Raw genomic sequence first — 19,479 nt, 5'->3', positions numbered from 1 at the left:
TCAGTCCTCCAAAATCAAGATTGGTCACCACATCAATCAGAGTTCTAAAGAGTTTAAATGTTTTCCTTTATATTATTATGTTCATTGTGCAATTTATTCTTCTGGTTCTGTTTACTTTGCTCTGTATCAGTCAGTTCATACAAATCTTTCCAAGTTTCTCTGAATTCTTCATATTTATTATTTCTTAAGATGCAAAATATTAGATTATATTTCTATCCCACAATCTGACCATTCACTAATGAATTTGATGAAATTTGTTTCTGGTTTTTGCTCTCATAAAAAGTACTGCTATAAGTGTTTTTGTATATTTGAGAGGTACAGGTTAGTGCTTTTTCTAAGATCATTCCATATTGTTTTCCAGAATAATTTAACAAGTACAGAATTCCAGTAGCAGTGTATTTATGTGTTTCCTCCCTTACCCCTCAACATTTGTGACTTTTATAATTCATAAATTTTTTCTAGGCTGATGAGTTTAAGATTAGGACTTGTGTTTCTTTTATTTGGAATATTCTTTCATGCAGTTGTCAGTCATTTTTGTCTCTTCTTTTGGAACCTGACTAGTATTACACTGTTGGTGGAGCTGGAAATTGGTCCAGGGGTGGGGAACCTGCAGCCTCAAGGCTATATATGGCCTTCTAGGTCCTTGGGTCTTTTTGTCCTTTTGACTGAATCCAGTTTTAAAGAACGAATCCTTTTATTAAAGGGGACTTGTTCTGTAAAATTTATTCAAGGGCCACACTTGAAGACCTAGAGGGCCACATGTGACCCTGAGGCTGCAGGTTCCCCACCCATGGACCATTCTGGAAAGCAATTTGGAGTTAATGCTAGGCATTTACCTCAATGAGGTCAAAGATAGAAAAGTCCCATCTACACCAAAATATCCCTAAAAGCCTTTTGTGGTAACAGAACAGGAAACATCATGGAACAACAAAGAACATCAGCTGAAGAATAGCTAAACAAACTGTGGCAAATGAATGTCATGGAATATTACTGTGAAATAAGAAATAGCAATTATGTCTTCATGATTCAGAGAAGCCAAAGAAGAGTGAAATAAGTAGAACCAGAAAAGTCCTGTACACAATGACAAAAGCAAATGCTAGTGGAAAGAACAAAAAAAAAGAAAACAATTTATTATTCTGATGACCAAACTTGGCCTCACAAAAGAAAGGAGGCATTGCCCTTCCCTCCTTTCTTTGCAGAGGAGGGAGACTATGGATGTGGAACATGGCATATGCTGCTTAGACAATTGATTTGTTGATTAATTTTTCAGAACTACTTTTTCCTCTTTTTTCTCCTTTTTACATGGGACAACTTGCTTGGGTTAGGGAGGAGGAGTGAGATGTTTAGAAATAAAGACAATATAAAAACAAAATATATCAATAAAAAATTAAAATATTTAAGAAAGAAAGCACAAACAAAAAATAAAGCTGCTAGTTCCTAGCCTTTGTCCACTTACGTGTTGGGGCAAATCACTCTTGCTCTTTGTATCAATGTCTTATATATTCTGGATTTCAGAAATATTTCTTGTGAAGATTTGATAGTTTGGTTGTTATGGCACTAGATAAGTAAATTAATTTAGATAGTATCATAATCTTTATTATTTTGATGTGTCCCAACCATGAACAATGAGTATCTCTCCAATTGTGTTCCCTTATTACTTTGCAGTTGTGTTCACCTAAGTCATGAGTATATCATGGTAGGTTACCTTCCAGATAACTATATGTGAAACTGATTTTTTTGTACCTAAGTGTAAGGCTTTACAATTATCCCTATTGAATTTCATCTTATTAGATTCAATTTAATGCTCTAGCCTGCCATGATCTTTTTGAATCCTGACTTTGTTATCCGCTTTATTAGCTATCCCTCTGGGCTTTATGTCATCTGAGAATTTGATAAAAATGGGATCTATGCCCTCTAAAAAACTCATTGATAAAAATGTTAAATAGCACAGGGCCAAGCACAGATCCCTGAGGTGTTCCATTAGAGACCTTCTGCCAGGTTGGCTTTGGATTGTTAACTATTCTTTAAGTCCAGCCTTCAAATCAGATACAAATCAACCTAGTTGTATTCTAGTCTAGTTCACATCTTTCCATCTTCTCCACAAGAAAAAAAAATTAAAGAGATACAAGTTATCTTAAGTGCAGAAGATATTATGGTATGTGTAGAAAGCACCAGAGAATTAATAAACACTCTAGCTGAGACAATTCATAGCTTCAGTAACATAGCCAGATAGAAAATAAATCCACAAAAATAATCAGCATTTCTATACATAGCAATAACAATGTGATGCATGTGGAAAAAGTGCTGAAATTGAAGTCACAGTAGCTAAGTTCAAAACCTGGTTTGGCCAGGCCACTTATCACTTGTGTGACTTTAGGGAAAGTCACTTATTTGTCTGGGCCTCAGTTACATGAGCTACAAAATTAGGGTGTTAAGCTAGGTTATTTCTAAGATTTCTTCTAATTCAAAATCCTAATATCCTATGATCTAGATCTTTTAATGAAAACCAGGAGGAAATAATAGAAAGGGAAATTCCATTAAAAATAACTACAAAATGCACAAAGTATTTGGGAGTCAATCTACCATGACACTCAAGATTTTTAGAAGAAAAATTACAAACACATTTTATAAAAATAGAGAAAAATAAATAATTGGAAGAATATATCTTCACTGCTTTCACTGGGGCCATGGCAATATTATAAAATGGTAATAACATTAAAATTCATTTATAGATATAGTGCTATACCAGTCAAACTTCAAAGGAGTCATTTTCTAAAGGTGGGCAAAATAATAACAGAAAAGATTTGGAAATAACATAAGTATAGAATATCAAACTAAATCATGAAAAAAGTAGAAAAGGAAGGAGAATGGAACTTTCTGACCTCAAACTATGTTACAAAGCAGTGATAATTAAAACTATTTGTCACTAGTTGCAAAATACAAAAGTAGATCAAAGGAACAGATTAGGTAAGCAAGATTGAGAATAAATTGAACTCAGTAGCACAATATTTGATAAACCCAAGAGCACAAGTTCCTTGGAAAGGGACTCCCTGTTTATCAAGAACTACTGAGAAAACTGGAAAGAATTGTCAAAAAAATAGGTTTATTCTAACATCTTATACTCCACTAAATTCCAGATGGTTAGGGGACCTAAGCATAAAAAGTAATATAATTTTAAAAGTTGTAGAAAAATGGATAGAAGTCTATTTCCTTTCACAATTATATAACTAGGAAGAAAATTCTTAATCAAATAAAAGATAGAATCACACACACCAAAAATTAGGCCTTCTTGATTACATGAAGTTGGAGCATAAGATCATATATTTTGAGCTAAAAGGACCTCACAGGCCATTTAGTCTAACTCCCTGATTTTGTTCAAAGGAAACTAAAGTCTGAATATTTAAGTTACCTGCCCAAGGTCACACAAGTAATTGCAGAAGCAGTAGTTGTAAAACTTTTGCATAAACAGTCATGGACAAAAGCTTGGACAAAAAGTGAAACTCTCAGGGAGAAATCTCTGCATCAAATATTTCTTTAAAAGGTCTGATATCCAAGACATATGACAAATTAATACAAATATATAAGGCTAAGAACTATTCCCCAAAAGATAAATGGTCAAGGGATATGAATAAAGAGTTCTCAGAAGATATAGAAACTATTAACTATATGACACATTACTCCAAATCATTAATAATCATAGAAACATAACTTAACTCAACTCTTCAGAAAATTAACAAAAGGTGACAAAAGTTGGAAATAGTCAATGTTGGAGTGACTGTGGGAAGATAGGCATATAAATATATTCTTGGTCAAGCTGTGAATTGAGCTAGCCATTCTGGAAAACAATTTGTGAATTATGCAGGAAAAAAAGCAACTGCAATTTTTATACTCTTTGACCCACCTATCCCACTATTGAGTGAGGTCAAAGAGGTCAATGATAGAAAGGCCCTGTATATTTTTTAAAAATTTTCATTTAAAGCAGTACTTTTATGGAAATAAAATGGGTGACATTAATTGGGGAGTGGCTAAGCAAATTGTGGTATGTGAGTGTGATGGAATATTATTATGCATAAGAAATGATGAATATTAGGAATTCAGAGAAACATGGAAAGACTTAGATGAACTGATGCAGAGTGAAATAGAAAGAGCTAGGAAAATAATATATACAATAACTCTAACCAGGTAAGTGGAAAGAACAATAAAATGAAATTGAATGCTATATAATTAAAATGCCCAAGCTTGCCCCTCTTCCCCAGAAGAGATGAGAAAATGCAACTCTCTCCCTTCATTGTGAAGGTGGAGAACTATGTGTGAAAACTGTTGTCCGATGAAATTGATGTATTGATTGATTTTGCTGAGCTGGGTTTTTTTTGTTGTTGTTAAATTTTGGTTACAACGGAAGGTTCACTGAGTAGTGGTGGTAGTGGTACAGAAGGCAGTATGTATTTGGACAGACATACAGTATAACAACAAAGTGAATCAATAAATCTTTTAAAAAGAGAAAGAAGAAGAATATCCTGAAGGCTAGTAGATGATTATGACAAGACTTTTGACCAGGTGACAAAGATGGTTGTCATAAGCCTTACAGGAGAAGAGGTTGGTGAGTTATGGTGGCAAAGGAGAAGTCTGGAAGTGTGAGCAAAGCGCAAAGAATATTTTCCTCCTCCTTCCTGTGGCCCAATGCTTCAGAGTGTATAGAAGAAAGATCAAGAAAGTCTTGGAGACTGTGGCTAGGGAGGTAGGATCTTCTGGGAAGAGCCAGGTTTCTGGTAGTGCAAGATGGAAATAATATGAAGAGATGAGATTTTGGATAAAGGAGAATTTCTTAGCACTTGAATGAATTTTTCAGAGTCTGCAATAGAATGAGAGTACAAAAAAGGAAATGAGTTATGGAGGATTAGGGCAGAGGTAGATAAGCATGAAAATATGAGGAGAAACAAGATGGGGAGCAGATTTTCACCTCAACAGACTCCTTGAATAATGGGCTTAATGGAAACAGAAGCTGGGAACTTGTCCAACATAGCGTGGGGAATGACTAGTTGATAAGGGCAATCTGTCCTCTGGGCTTTATGATCACTGAACATGTGACCAGTGTAGGTCATCACTGTCTCCAATGCAGAGAGGTCCATTATCTCTTATAGTTCTAATACCCTAATCATGAAGGAAGAATAAGGTCAGGAAGTAGATCCCTGGGGCCTGGACTAAACATTCATTTCACAACCGTACTAGAGGCTTATCCCAGGATGATGGGGAATAAAGCACACCTGGAAGATGCCTCATACATGGTACAGGCACTCAGCTCACTATCTTTGAAAACATAGTCTACAATTCCAGATATACCATTGGTGCACTGAGGCTCAGGATCTGTAGAAGCTTAGTATAGAGATGTTCTAGAATTGTCTCCTTTGGGGCATGCTCTCTACTACCCCAGTGGCAATCCAACTTATTCTCCTCTGATTCTGAGGCACAATACCATATTGCTTCATCCTGGAATATCTTGTTGCAGTGGCATATTATATATTATATCCTTTAATAGGCCACATAGTTCAGTGGAAAGGAAGTCAGTAACCTCAGTTTTGCCACTGACTTACCTATATGACCATGAGCAAGTTAATTAACTTCTCTGGGTCTCAGTTCCCTCATATGGAAAATGAGAGACCTCTGAAGCCCTTTCCAATGCTAAATCTATGATCTCATGTTCCTATGATCTAAGAGGGCAATGACTAGGGTTTGCATTTGAAACTACAAAGCACAAATTTGCTTTGGACCTGGACTCCATAATGATACTGACATCATAGAGAAGGATAGCCAAACCCTGATGATTGACGAGGGGATGAGTAGGAATGGGGGTGTTGGCTTGGAGCTCAATCAATCAGTAAACATTTATTAAGCACTTAGTATGTGCCAGACACTGTGCTAAGGGCAGGAGTTCTTGTATAAGAACCACTAGACTGGACAAACACCAGTTCCATTGTGACCTCTATTAGCTTCTCCTTCAAGACTTAAAATCAAAGACTTATAGACCCAATAGAAACCTTAGTGAACATCCAGTACCACCCCATCATTTTTATAGATAAGGAAACTAAGGCTCCCAAAGTGGAATAGATGGAATAGACTTTTCTTTCAACTCCACCATGCTGCCTTGCCACCCTTCAATGGGGCAGTTCTTGTTTCCATGAATGTCAAGGGATAGCCAGGTGTTTTACATGTTCCACCTCTGATAGACACAAATATAGGAGTGCCTGGGACAGGGGCCTGTCTTTACTTTCTCCCTCCCTCCCTTGAGGCCCCAAGAGCTGGGAGTTCATCAACTATCACGAGGCATCTTGTTCATATTTTCTCAGCCGGAGGTCTTGGCAACAGCTCTTCATTTCCTGTGAGGGAATGATCTTTTAATCTCTGAGCTCAAACTCACTTTGGGGCACTGGGGGTTTGGAGGATGAGTTGGGAGAAGCTGTAAAACCCGAATTCACCCCCATTGTGATAGTAGAGCCACATTCCTATCCCCGTCCTCAGCTTCAGATTCTCCATGATACAGCCAAGAATCCTGAACAGACATGAAGACATCTGCCATTTAGAAGAACTGAAATGTCATGGTTCCAAGTCTACCCTCTGAAGCCCCTGTCCAGGCAGCACCAGCCAGGAGTCTGATTCTTCTGATGCATGAATAGGCCTAGATGGGAGTAAATCCTGGCTTGTACTGCAGACAGAGGCGCCTTGCTCAGGCACTGATTTGTGGGGAACATGGTTTCTTGTGTGATCCTGCTCCAGCAAATCCTCAGTACAGGATTTTGTTCCCTGCACACTGGGCACAGAAGAAGCTGGTTTTTTTTAGTCATCTTGATGAGCCCAGCCCCAGCTCCAGCCTGAGCCAGAGGCAGCTAGTACTACCCAGAAAATTTTCCTCTAACAAATGAAAATGACCACCTCACCTGGACTTAGAATTGTAAGATGTCTTAAATACAAGTTAGTCTAAACCTTTATTTTATTAGTAATCTTAACAATTATAAACTTAATAATCATCCACAAAAACAAATATTCAAAAAAGTAAACAATAAAAATGAGACCATATATAAAAACTATAAAATCCAAACTGCTTTCTTTTTTAAAAAAACATGTATATTAATTTAACAAAATAATAGCATGAAGATCTTATTTGCTTCCCTATCCCTGTCTGATCTTTTTTTTTTTCTTTTTGGAGGGGGAAGGCAAGGCAATAGGGGTTAAGTGACTTGCCCAAGGTCACACAGCTAGTAAGTGTTAAGTGTCTGAGGTCAGATCTGAACTCAATTCCTCATGACTCCAGGCCTGGTGCTCTATTCACTGCACCACCTAGCTGTCCCTGATCTTTTTTTCTATGTGTATTTTAGTTATTCCTTTGCTGTTGATCTTGTTATTTATGTAGTTATAGTCGTCAGTGTATACAGGGAAGCTGTATATATTGAACCATCTAGCTGCCCCCCAATAATAACAACAAAAGTTGGCCCAGCGGATAAAGTACAGGGCCTGAAGGCAAGAAGAATCTTCCTTGGCTTCAGAAAGTTACTAGCTGTGTGACCCTGGGCAAGTCATTTGACCCTATTTGTCTCAGTTTCCTCGTCTGTAAAAGGAGCTGGAGAAGGAAATGGCAAACCACTCTAGTATCCTTGCTAAGAAAACCCTAAATGGGTCACAAAGAGTCAGAAATGATTGAAACAACTGAATAGCCACAAAATCAGTGTATCTTGTACTTGGTCCTCATCTTAATGTTGCCTATTTTTAGCACTGGTTCCATTGCCGCTCCACCCTCAACTGTACCTCTAAAGATCATGCCAAGGAGGGACTAAGCTACTCACCATTTAAGACTTTGGACCACAATGTCATCTTCCCAATTAATCCTTTTCTACTTTCCCTTTTTGAGGAGGAGCTCTAACCCCCTCCACTTTTCCATCCCTTCCTCCTAAAACTGTAATAAAATCAGCACTACTTATTGCCTCTGGAAAAATCCTTTCAATGGGCTGCTCTCTAGTTCCAATGTCTATCCTGTTAATTTCCCAGACCAAATCACCTTTCCCTGTCCATCATTCTCCTTCGGGTTTTCTCTTTCAATTGAACAATTCAATTGTTCAATTCAATAGAACGTAAGCTTTTTTAGGACAGAGATTGCTTGCTTTTCTATTTCAATCTCCAGTGCTTAGCATAGAACTTGGCAGATAATAAGTGCTTAATAAATGTTTTTTTTTTTCATTCATTCATGCCTATTCTACATTCTTCACAACTTCATATTCAATAATTTAATTCAATAAACATTTTAAAGTGCCTACTAAGTCCAGGCACTGTGCCAAACACAGTGCAGACATAAATATAAAAAAGAAAGATATTTATACCCTTAAAGAGCTTATAATCTAATGGGGGAAGACAATACATAAAAAGAAGCTAGTAAAGTAGGGAGGCATCTTGTTTGGTGGGGTGAAAACCAGACAGAGCTGCAGATGCAAAGTGGAGTGAGCTAGCAATCCAAGTTCTGCCCTCTATAAGGAAAGGCTTTGGGAGGAGTCTGGTACTCCATCTTCCAGTCCTCCAATTAGAGGGGAGAGGAGCCTGAGGGAGCTGCTATCTAAGGCTTGAGTTAACAGCATGGTGATGAGATTAGAAGTGATAAGCTTATCCTGGGAGGAGCATCTTGTTCCATGGAGTTGAAAACCAGATTGTTTTGTATATATAAAATATATATTTTTTGTATATATAAAATTGATATATAATGATTTTTATATATATAAAAATACATAAATATATATAAATCTTATTTTATATTCTTCATATTTGTAATTTCTTACAACACAATATTATTCAGTTACATTGATTTCATCTCTCCTCACCCTAAAATTTAAATAGATATATAGCCCTTAGCTCAAAGGGCTAATTTTATAGGGACTATCCTCATTGGTGGTGGTTGACTAATCAATGCTTTAAGCCTATGTGAGGGATGAAGTTGGTCAGAACTAAAGAAAAAAGAGGGTTGTTGTTTTTTTTTGTTTGTTTGTTTTCTGGCTTCCAGCTTTGAGAAGAAGACATGTACCGTGTTTCCCCGATAATAAGACACTGTCTTATTATTTTTTTTGGAAAGAAAAACACCAGAGGGCTTATTTTCAGGGGAGGGCTTATGTTGTCCTGCCTCAGCTCTCCTCCGCAGCACTGCTCTCAATGGCGCCAGCAAGCAAATCACTGGGGAAGAACAGGATGACTCGCTCACTGCTGCAGCTCTGATTGGATGCAGCTCAGAGCGCAGTGTGCGTTTGGGGGGGGGAACGGTGCATACAGAGGGTACCGTAATGTAGCGTGTAGTGCAGGGGATCACCTTCACTACAGTAGCAATCTCAATAGGGCTTATTTTCGGGGGAGGGCTTATTTTAGAGGAATCTTACACAGTAAGGGGAGGGCTTATTTTCGGGAAAGGCCTTATTATCAGGGAAACATGGTAGTTCCCATCTCCCTTCAACCGAAAGAAAGAGTGTGACTGTAGTATCTTCCTAGATCATACTCTGTATTATGCCATGTCTGTTACATGTACTATTAATGCCATTAGTTTTACTTGTCTATCTGGGATGCCTTGTTTTAAAGCACTGGCATTTTTGTTTATACTATATAACTAAAGGTATCAGGTTTACCTCAGCTGATCTTTGGAAGGAACTGCAAAGAGTTTTGACCCAGGGGAGAAATGTAACTTGAGCCTCAAAGTCCATTCATATAGGATTCTCTCTTTCCCTCTCTTCACTGGTGAAGACTGATTATTCAGTGGTGAAAGCTTGAGAGGAGAGAGATGCTGGTCTTCTGGTTTCCAGGGAGAGAGACAGACAAACAGACAGAGACACAGAGAGAAAGATGGAGAGAGACAGAGAGTAATGCCATTCCAGACTTTCTTCATGTACCTCAAGGGAAAGAAAGACTCTAAGAAGATGCCAGCATGTAGAAGAGCTGGCACTTTGATTATATCCCCATTCCCAGCTTACTTTTCTTTCTTCAGGTTGAAGGGAGACTGGAACTACATATCTTCTTTCTCAAGATTGGAAGCCAGAAGTCCAGAATCTTTCTTCTTTCCAGCTCTCACTCAACTCCAATTCTCATCTAGGCTCAGAGCATTGATTAATCAGTTTCCATCAGTGAGAATAGTTTTATGCAACTGGCCCTTTGAGCCAGAGGTTACAGATGGATAGATAGGTAGGTAGATAGAATATTTATCAAGTATGCGCTATACTCCAGGTACTGTGGGAAGTCCCAGAGATACAGATAAAAAGCAAGACAGTCACTGCCCTCAAAGAACTTGCATTCTAAATGGGAGAAGAAATTATATAAAGAAGAGCTGGGAAGTCAGGGAGGATACACGACAGGGGCGTAACTGGAGATGTCTATGGAGTGTTAGTGGAGAGCTGAAATGAAACAAATTAAGGTCAAAGCCGTCTTATCAAAACTCAGGGTGGTTTTAGGGTCAAAGTTCAATTTTCTGGTTGAGAGGGAGTGAAGGTAATGGTCTGAGTGGGACATAACTTGGGTAGAGAAGTTGAAGAAGAATTTATTCAATTCTCACCAATTGTACATAATTATCATTTTTATAGATGAGGAAAATAAAGTCTAGCAGATCAGGTAATTTGCTCAAGGTCAGACAGTGTTGATGATAGAACTGAGACTAGTCCAGCCCCTCTCTCTATTAGACCCCACTGCTGTCAGGTGAAATTGTCTCTATTTCTAGGTGATTTTCCCAAGGAGATTGTACTTTATTACCTTCCTATGGTGTCTTTTTCTGGTTTTTCATGAATATTTTACCCAAAATATATCCTCAGGACCAGATGCTGCTTTCTTCCATGTTCATTCTCACAAGATCTTGCTTGTTTAATTTTCTCTTCCCTTTCATCATTGGGCATTGAGCTGAATTACTTGATTATTAATCTGAGTCTTTATGGCTTTATGAACTGGTCAAGGAAGAGCTCATAATACTGTCCAACATAATCCTGGTTCTGCCACTCCTGTTACTATGTAGCCTTAGGCAAGACACCAAATACTTCTAGGCCTCAGTTTTTTGATCTGTAAATAAGAGCTTATTATATTTCTGGAACATAGTAGGCACTTAGCGTTTATTAGATTGAATTGGATTGTAAATTGAGAGTATTGTATTAGATGATCTCTAAATTTCTTTTCAGCTCTAAATCTTCTGATGCTGTCATTTAAGAAACTATTTCTATGGGAAAATGCCTTGGGATTTTCAATTAGACTTTCAAATGAATAAGGCATTCACAAGTTGTTGGGAATTGCCTGTAATGGAGTTACCAGAGTTGAGTAGAAGAAATCTTTTTTCAAAAAATATTTTATTTTGTTTAATAAATAGGAACAGTGAAAGGAACAAGCTCAGAACATCAATAGAACCCTGAATGTGACTTGGGGCCTGCTGAGCACTTCCCCAAACCTGCATGTGCTGAGATGGCTGAAACTGAAGTGCCTCTATAGCTATTAAATTATTTATCTGGGTGGAGATAGTGCTTTGATTGCAGGCTCCCCTCCTGTTAGATTCTGTCCCAAATGAGTAGAAGAGGGTCATGCTTGATCTGGCCTGAGACATGATTCTCATATTCTCATTCTGTCTCTCTCTCTTTATCATTTTCTTTCTCTTCCTTCTCTTATCTCTTTTTCTTTATTTTTCTTTTTCTCTGTTTTCTCTTTCTTCCTTCTATTTCCCTATCTCCTTCCCCTCTCTTTCACTCTTTTTTTTTTTTTTTTGGTCTTTATTAATTTGTTTGTTTACCCTTGAGTTTCAAATTTTCTCCCTCTCTTCCCCCTCCCCTGCCCATGGCAGCATGCAATCAAGTATAGGATCTGCAAATACTTTCACATTAGACATTAGTCAGGCTGTAAAGAAGGACTGTAACTGATGGAATGAACAATGGAAAAGAGGAAACAAAACCAAACAAAAAAAAAGAAAGAGAGCAGGTAGTTTGCTTCGGTCTGCATTCAAACTCGGTTCTTTCTAGTTCTTTCTCTGAATGAGACATCTCTCTCCATCATGAGTCTTTTGGGGTTGACTTATAACCCTGCATTGCTGAGTAGAGTCCAGTCTATCAAAATTGGTCATCACACATATGTTGTGTCTGTGATTGTATACAAATTTCTCCTGGTTCTGCTCTTCTCACTCCGCATCAGTTTGTATAAGTCTCTCTAGGTAAATATGAGGTCTGTCTGCTCCTCATTTCTTATAGCACAATAGTATTTCATTACATTCATATATCACAACTTGTTTAGCCAGTCCCCAATTGATGGGCATCCCTTTAATTTCCAGTTCTTTTCCACCAGAAAAAGAGGTGCAATAAATATTTTTGTATATACGGGTCTTCCTCCCACTTCTATGATCTCTTTGGGATACAACCCTAGAAGTGGTATTGCTGGGTCAAAGGGTATATACTTATTTATAGCCCTTTGGGCATAGTTCCAGATTGCTCTCCAGAATGGTTGTATCAGTTCACAACCCCACCAATAATGCATCAGTGTTCCAATTTTTCCACATCCTCTCCAGCATTTGTCATTTTTTTTGTCACCTTAGCCAATCTGACCTGATGTGATACCTCAGAGTTGTTTTCATTTGCATTTCTCTAATCAATAGTGATTTAGAGCATTTTTTCATATGCTTATAGATATCTTTAATTTCTACCTCTGAAAATTGCCTGTTCATATAGTTTGACCATTTATCAATTGGGAAAGTAGAAGTCTTGATGGAGGAGGTGAGTTTTGATTTGGAAAGTAAGGAACATGTATTGGCAAAGATAATCATATCTGGATGGGCCAGGGTAGTCTTGGAAATAGTGCTTCAGTGTAGGTGCCAATGACTAAATGGAGATAAGGAGTGAGGAAAGCTAGGAGAAAACAAAAGAAAGTACAAAAGAGAATAGGCAGGGCTAAATCTTGCTGAGATTTGGTTTTACTTGAAGAAGTAACTTGCATCATTAAAATAACATTGAATTTAAAATCAGATGACCTGGGTTTGTGTATTGACTTTGTGATTTAGTTCTACCTTGGGAAAATCACGTAACACCTCTGAACCTCAGTTTTCTCATTGCTAAAATGTGGATAGTATTTCTATTATCTCACAAGTCTGATGGGAAGATAAAATAAAATGGCTATAAAAGTACTTTGCAATCATAAAGCCCCATTTAAGCATGCTATTTCTCCAACATTTCCAGTGTTCTCAGTTGATGTATATTTTCTCCCAGAGCACTTCCCCCACATTGTATCTCAACACATTGTCTGAAGTTTTTTGAGAGATTTAGTTTGCATGTTTTTGATTCATTGACATTGAGGTCATCCAGATTCTGTTTAGTCAAAGCATCCCAGGAGTCCACAGTTGAGGGCAGAAGCCATTGGTCTAAGACCTGTCTGGGACATGGAGTCTCACAGGACAGCAGTGATAAAGGGTAGTGGTAGAAAAAAGAGAAGAGGGAGGAAAGTCTGCCTGTGACACACAGCTCAGAGCTCTCAAGACTGAATGGCACAACTCTTGTGCAAAAACCTTAAGCCATCTCTATGAAGTGTTAAAGTGGGTCACCCTGACCCTATATACTGGGGACCCTCCCTGTACAGTTCCAGAGAACCTAGTAGCTAGAATAACTTAAAAAAGGAGTATGTGTTTGGGTGGAGTGGAGACAAATTAGTAAGGAGGTGATGTGGTGTGTGATATGGTGGTATGAAGTAGTGATTGGACATGAACAATCCTCAGGATGACTGACTTGCTGTCTCTATAGTGCCCCACCTTTTGGTTACTGATAGTACCTTTTGTTGTAAGACCAAAGATTTCTTAACTTTGAAAAACCTTTAGCCACCAGTGAATTGATCAATCAGGACATACTTTAGATGAAGTCTTATCATAAAAATAAATATAGTTATGTGAAACAGCTCTCTCATAGTCCCTCTCTCCTCCCCAACTCCCCCCTTTACACTAGGAAACTTTAATATATGTTTTGATATTTCCTAAAGCATCATTAATCTCCCAGTTCCTCAAGTCACTCATTTCCCATGACCTACTCCTTCATCCTACCACAATTGCATTCAAAGATGGTCACATTCTTCATCATGCCCCTGCCCACAAATGCACCACTTTCATATTTATGAACTCTGAAATTTTCTTCTCTGATCACAAAATGTTGTCATTCCATCTCTACTTCTGCCTTGCAACCCCAAAGCCTATTCTCATAGTCAAGATGGGCTTCAATCTCTCCACCCTTCAATTATTTCCCCAGTCCAACATCCCTACACCCCACCTCACTTCCTCATCTTGACCCATTGGTAAACCACTTCAACTCTACACTGTCAGTTTCTCTTGAGTTCCTTGCCCCCTTATTCTATCAAAGATGTGTCCTGCCATGCCTCAGCCTTGGACCATTCCCATCATCTACCACCTTCACTCTTATTCACATATTGCTGAAAGAAGATGGAGAAATTGATGACATCATGATGACTGAGTCCCCTACAAATTTACATTATGTCATCTCAAATGGGCTTTCCACTGTGGCAAGGCAATGTTTTTGCACCCCCTAATTGATTCACTATTCCATTTAATTGATTCACGATTCCATTTTCCATAGCAGTTCTTCCAAACCTTTTCATCCCTCCTCAAACCTCCCGTGGCTTCCCCTCCTCCCCCCCTCTCAAGCTGAGGACATATTTCACATATTTCACAGAAGAAATTAAGGCAGTGGGGTAGTTTAGTGAAAAAAAATGCTAGGCATGGAGTCAGGAAGATCTGATTTCAAATCTAGCCTCAGACACTAGCCTTGTGATCCTGGGCAAGTCATAAATTCTGCCTCAGTTTACTCAATAATAATAGCAGTGAGGTCACAAGGTTGTTGTTAAGATCAAATGAAATAATATTTGTAAAGTACTTAACACAATGCCTGGTACATAGTAAGTACTTCATAAATACTTGCCTTCTTCATTCCTACAAACATGCCCATATCTTCCCATCCTCAAAAAAGTCATTATTTGATCCATATATCCATCTCTGCCAACTATCATCCCATATCGCTTCTCATTTTTGAGGCTAAACTCCCTAAGAAGGCTGTCTACAATAAGTGCTTCTCTATTTCTTTTCCTTTCCTTTTATTATTTTCTTAACTCTGAAGTATGACATCCAATCATTAAACTGTTCTCCCCAAAGTTAACAATGATCTCTTAATTGTCACATGCAATGGTCTTTTTTGAATCCTCATCCTTCTTGACCTCTCTGAAGCCTTAGACACTGTCAATCACCCTCTTCTCTAGGTTTTTGTGATACTGCTTTCTCCGGGTCTTTTCTCCCTGTCTAATTGCTTCTCAGTCTCCTTTGCTGAATCTACATCCAGATCATGCCTGCCCTTCCCTTCTACTCATTATTTCACTTGATCATTCTTCTTAATCTTTGTGCCTTTCCTCTGAAATCATTTCCCATTTACCCTATATATAGCAATTTGCATGGTTCATCAGACCGTGAGCTCCTTTAGAACAAGGGCTGTTTTGTTTTGTGTTTTTTTGCCTTTTTTGTATCCCTAGCATTTAGTGTAGTGCTTGAAATACTGTTGCTGTCCTTGTTGTTTAGTCATTTTCAGTTGTCTGATTCTTTGTGACCCCACTTGGGGTTTTCTTGGCAAAGATACTGGAGTGGTTTGCCATTTTCTTATCTAGATAATTTTACAGATGAGGAAACTGAGGTAAACAGGGCTAAATGATGCCCAGGGTCACACTAATAATAAATGTCCAAGGCCAGATTTGAACTCAGGAATATGAATCTTCCTGACTCCAGGTGTGGGATCCTATTCACTGTACCACCTAGCTGCCCTAAAATATAGTGGGCATTTTATAAATGTTTACTAACTGACTCAAGGATCTTACATCCTAATGAGGAGGGGAATAAACAAGAGCTGGAGAGGGGAGGGGGCATATAAGGTATCCACATAGGGGCAAAGTCTTAAAGTCCACAAAGAAAGAGTGGAGCTGGAAAAGAAGTGAATATAGGTGGTCTTGTACATTCTGAAATGATAGTCCTGAGTAGGAACTCACCAATTGGAAGCGAGGATATAGGGATGGAGGCATCTCCATGGAGAATTTGTTTATATGGAGGTGAAGAAGTAAAGAGAGACTGGCCAGGAATGGCTGGACAGGCAGGAAGATTAGAAAGGAGCAATGTTATAGAAGTCTAGAGAGGAGAAAACATCAAGGAGATTATGATTGATGATATCAAAGGCTGCATAGAGTTAAAGGATGAGAATTGAGAAAAGGCCATTTGATTTGGAAATTAAGAAATCACTGGTGGATTTGGAGAGAAGAGTTTCATATTGAATAGTTGAATGATGAAGTCAGAAGCCGGATTGTAGAGGGCTTGGAATCAAGTGAGAGGAAAGAAAGTACAGGCATCTGGTATACATAGGGAGGAGAGATCTGCTATGATAGCCAGAGGGGATAGTTAGATCAAGTGAGAGTTCTTATGGATGGAGAGCTCTGGAAATTTCTGTAGACAGTAGGGAAACAGACTGTTAGTAGGGAGAGATTGAAGTGAGATAGTAGAGATGATATAAAGGTATTCTCCCAGAGAAGACAGAATGGAATGGGATTACCTGCACATGAAGGCCTTGGCAAGGAGAAGGGCCGCTTCTTCATCTGAGACAGGGGTGAAGGAGATCCTGGAAGAAGACATTGGCATCATATGAGATGAGGAGGGGAAGAAAAAAGAGAACTCTTGGCAATAGACTCTAATTGTTTTAGATAAGTATGAGGCAAGGTCCTTAGGTGAGAGGCTAGGTGGAAGGGGTGCTATGAGAAGCTAGAGGAGGGATACAAAGGTTAGGAACAGCTCCTGTGTTGTAACAGTTAGGGAAGCATAAAAGGATCATCTTGCTGAAATGGAGGCCCACTTGAAGTTAGATAATGTAATTTATAATATAGATAACATAAATTCGTAATTGACCAAGTCAGTACAGTTTCATGATTTTTTCAAACTCCATTCAGTAGTATATGAAGAGGAATGGAGGCAGCAGATGGCTGGAGGAGTGGAGTTTGGCAAGGTAAGATCAGTGATAGGACAAGGGCATGATTTAAGAGATGATAGTATAGAGTTGAACTAATTCACCAAGGGCTCAAGACAGGTAGGGAAAGAGATTGTAGCCAATGTAGGTGTGATGACATGGCCTAGAACTGAGGGATAGAGAAATTGGAGGTCATGCAGAGGATGAAGAACAAGTTTAGGGATCACCAGTCAAAAGGAATGATGAAATGATAAAAGATTATGAACAAATAAAGACTTTTGTAGCTTGTGAACACAGAAGTGGGAAATGGCAATAGCAAGGCTATAATCACATCTGTGTGTAATTGAGGTGGATTGGAAGAGTTGGTCAGAGGATTGGAGTAGATTGAGGAACTGGTAAATTAGGATACTTGATGAAATATCAATACATACATTGAAGTCCCCTACTATGAAGGTAAGAGTTGGATTGGAGAGAAATACTGTGAGCCAGGCACTACACTCATTGAGGAAGGAAGGAATGTGTCTTGGGGATCAGTAGAAAACAGACACCAGAATCTTGATTTGATAATAAATCTATACTAAATTTAACTTCAAGAGAGAAGAATTTACTGAGTGATGGTGGGAGAAGAAGGGCTAGAAGTAATAATGGGTCTCACTAGGAGAGAGGCTTTCCATTATTCATGAGAAGAGAAAATTGTGGTGATTGGCAACTCGACCATTCTGCCAGCTCCATCAATACTGAGGATTACTGAGCCAGATATATATATATATATATATATATATAAGTATGTATATATATACACGTATATGTGCATGTACACATATAACGACTACATACATGTACATGTATACATATAGAGGGTATATGAGATTGCTGGTTAATACAAAGATGGCTTAGCTTGTGAATGGCAAAGATATACATTTGCTCTTAGATCTGACCTCTACCTCACCAAGGGAGACCATAATTTCTGCCTTCGTGGGGAGCAGGAGAAAGGCTATGGATGAGCAGTTACTCCTTTCCTGTCCTATCTCCAAAAGGGGTATTAGATTAAAATTATATCTCTCCACCATACCTCAAAACATTGGTAGTATTAGGAGCACAATTTTCTTAGACAGGATCAATACCATTTTTCCTGATTGCTCTCTAGGGTTGGGTTTACTTAGTTTACTATCACCAATTTGGTTCACTCCCACCAAAGTTAAACAAAATATCATCATAAATACTGCATAAGCTTCTTTATTAAACAGTAATTGAAGTAGGAAAGTGACACAAATTAAAATAAACCAGAAAAAAAACCACCACCATAAAAGTAAAGGAACTCTTCAAATGGAAGTGAGATAAGATATTGGCTCACCAAAGAGAGAGAATAATCTCACCAAAAGGAATCTGCTCTTAGTCTCTAGTTTACAAGCCCTAGAAGTCAAGAGACATATGAGGGGTCAGTGACTCTGGGGGCCCTGATAGCCATTCAAAAGTTTGTCCTTTTCTTTTGTGATGGCTTCCTAAAGTCCTTCAACCCTCTGACATCCCCTCTATGTTATATAGGTATGCATCAGCACTCAGCCAATGAGGGAATGATGATGATGATAACTAGCGGTAGGGCAGCATACTAACAGTGTCTTTCAGGGTACTACCCACTGAATAAGGGGAGGAATTACATAATACACACATGCATATTCATATATACACATGTCAGGTCTAGATGGTGTTTGAATCTTTGTTGCTTATTGAAGGTGGAGGCTTCAGAAGAGAAAGATCCATTTGTGAAGCCGATTAGATGATAGTGTCTAAGAAGAGGATTTGCATTTCTGTACCACCAGTTATGTTACTGGAATGGTGTGAAGAAAGGGGCATTCAAGATGAGTCTGGAAGAAAACCAGGGATTCTAAGGCACAGAGGTGAGGAGGGAGTATTTATAGGCGTGAGAGGTAAATGAAGCATTGAGTGTATGGAACTAGTAGACCAGTATGGCTGTATCTAAAAAAAGATATTGGAATGATGGGCTTTTGGACAGAGATGGAGTATACCAAATGAGGACTGGTAAAAATATATTTGCTTGTGAATCTGATTGAGAAAACTTCAAACTAAAAATGGAGGGAAAGGGGAAAAAAATACCTACATATATCTGCCAATTGAAGAAAGTAGTAAGTTTAATAGAAATAATAATATTAATGATTTTGAAGTTAACATGAAATCCCATTCCCCCAGCATGTACATACTCAGTTGAATGAAGTATGGGTAATGAATGAGATGGACTCAAGATCTTAATGCAAGGCAGTAGATTTGACTTATAGGTATCACTGGGAACTGATTGAATACGACTAATGCCTGAATGTGCTTAGGTATAGAAAGGTATATCTATTCAAAAGTAATAAAATTTATTTTATATAGGAAATAAACATGTTTGAGAGCATTTGGGTTAAAATTAATGGAGAAAGGAATAGAAGCAGTATTATGATGAGTATGT

General features: G+C 38.3%; 1 long non-coding RNA gene across 3 annotated transcripts in view; it reads right to left on the bottom strand.

The window, feature by feature from the left end:
- The window catches only part of LOC138154844 (uncharacterized), an 83,920-nt gene that overhangs the window by 18,750 nt on the left and 45,691 nt on the right, over positions 1 to 19,479 (bottom strand). For all 3 annotated transcript variants that reach the window (XR_011166690.1, XR_011166689.1, XR_011166688.1), the window contains exons 3-4: positions 16,605 to 16,670; positions 9,990 to 10,104 (exon numbers count right to left, since the gene is read on the bottom strand). This is a non-coding gene — a long non-coding RNA (uncharacterized lncRNA). The remainder of the gene's footprint in view (positions 1 to 9,989; positions 10,105 to 16,604; positions 16,671 to 19,479) is intronic.

Source organism: Petaurus breviceps, unplaced genomic scaffold (genome assembly GCF_028583685.1).
Source record: "Petaurus breviceps papuanus isolate PSGF00001 unplaced genomic scaffold, PetGlider_PUasm1.0 91133, whole genome shotgun sequence".
Lineage (NCBI taxonomy): Eukaryota > Metazoa > Chordata > Mammalia > Diprotodontia > Petauridae > Petaurus > Petaurus breviceps.
Note: the sequence above shows the minus strand (reverse complement) of the source record. Positions and strands in the feature narration are given on the sequence as shown.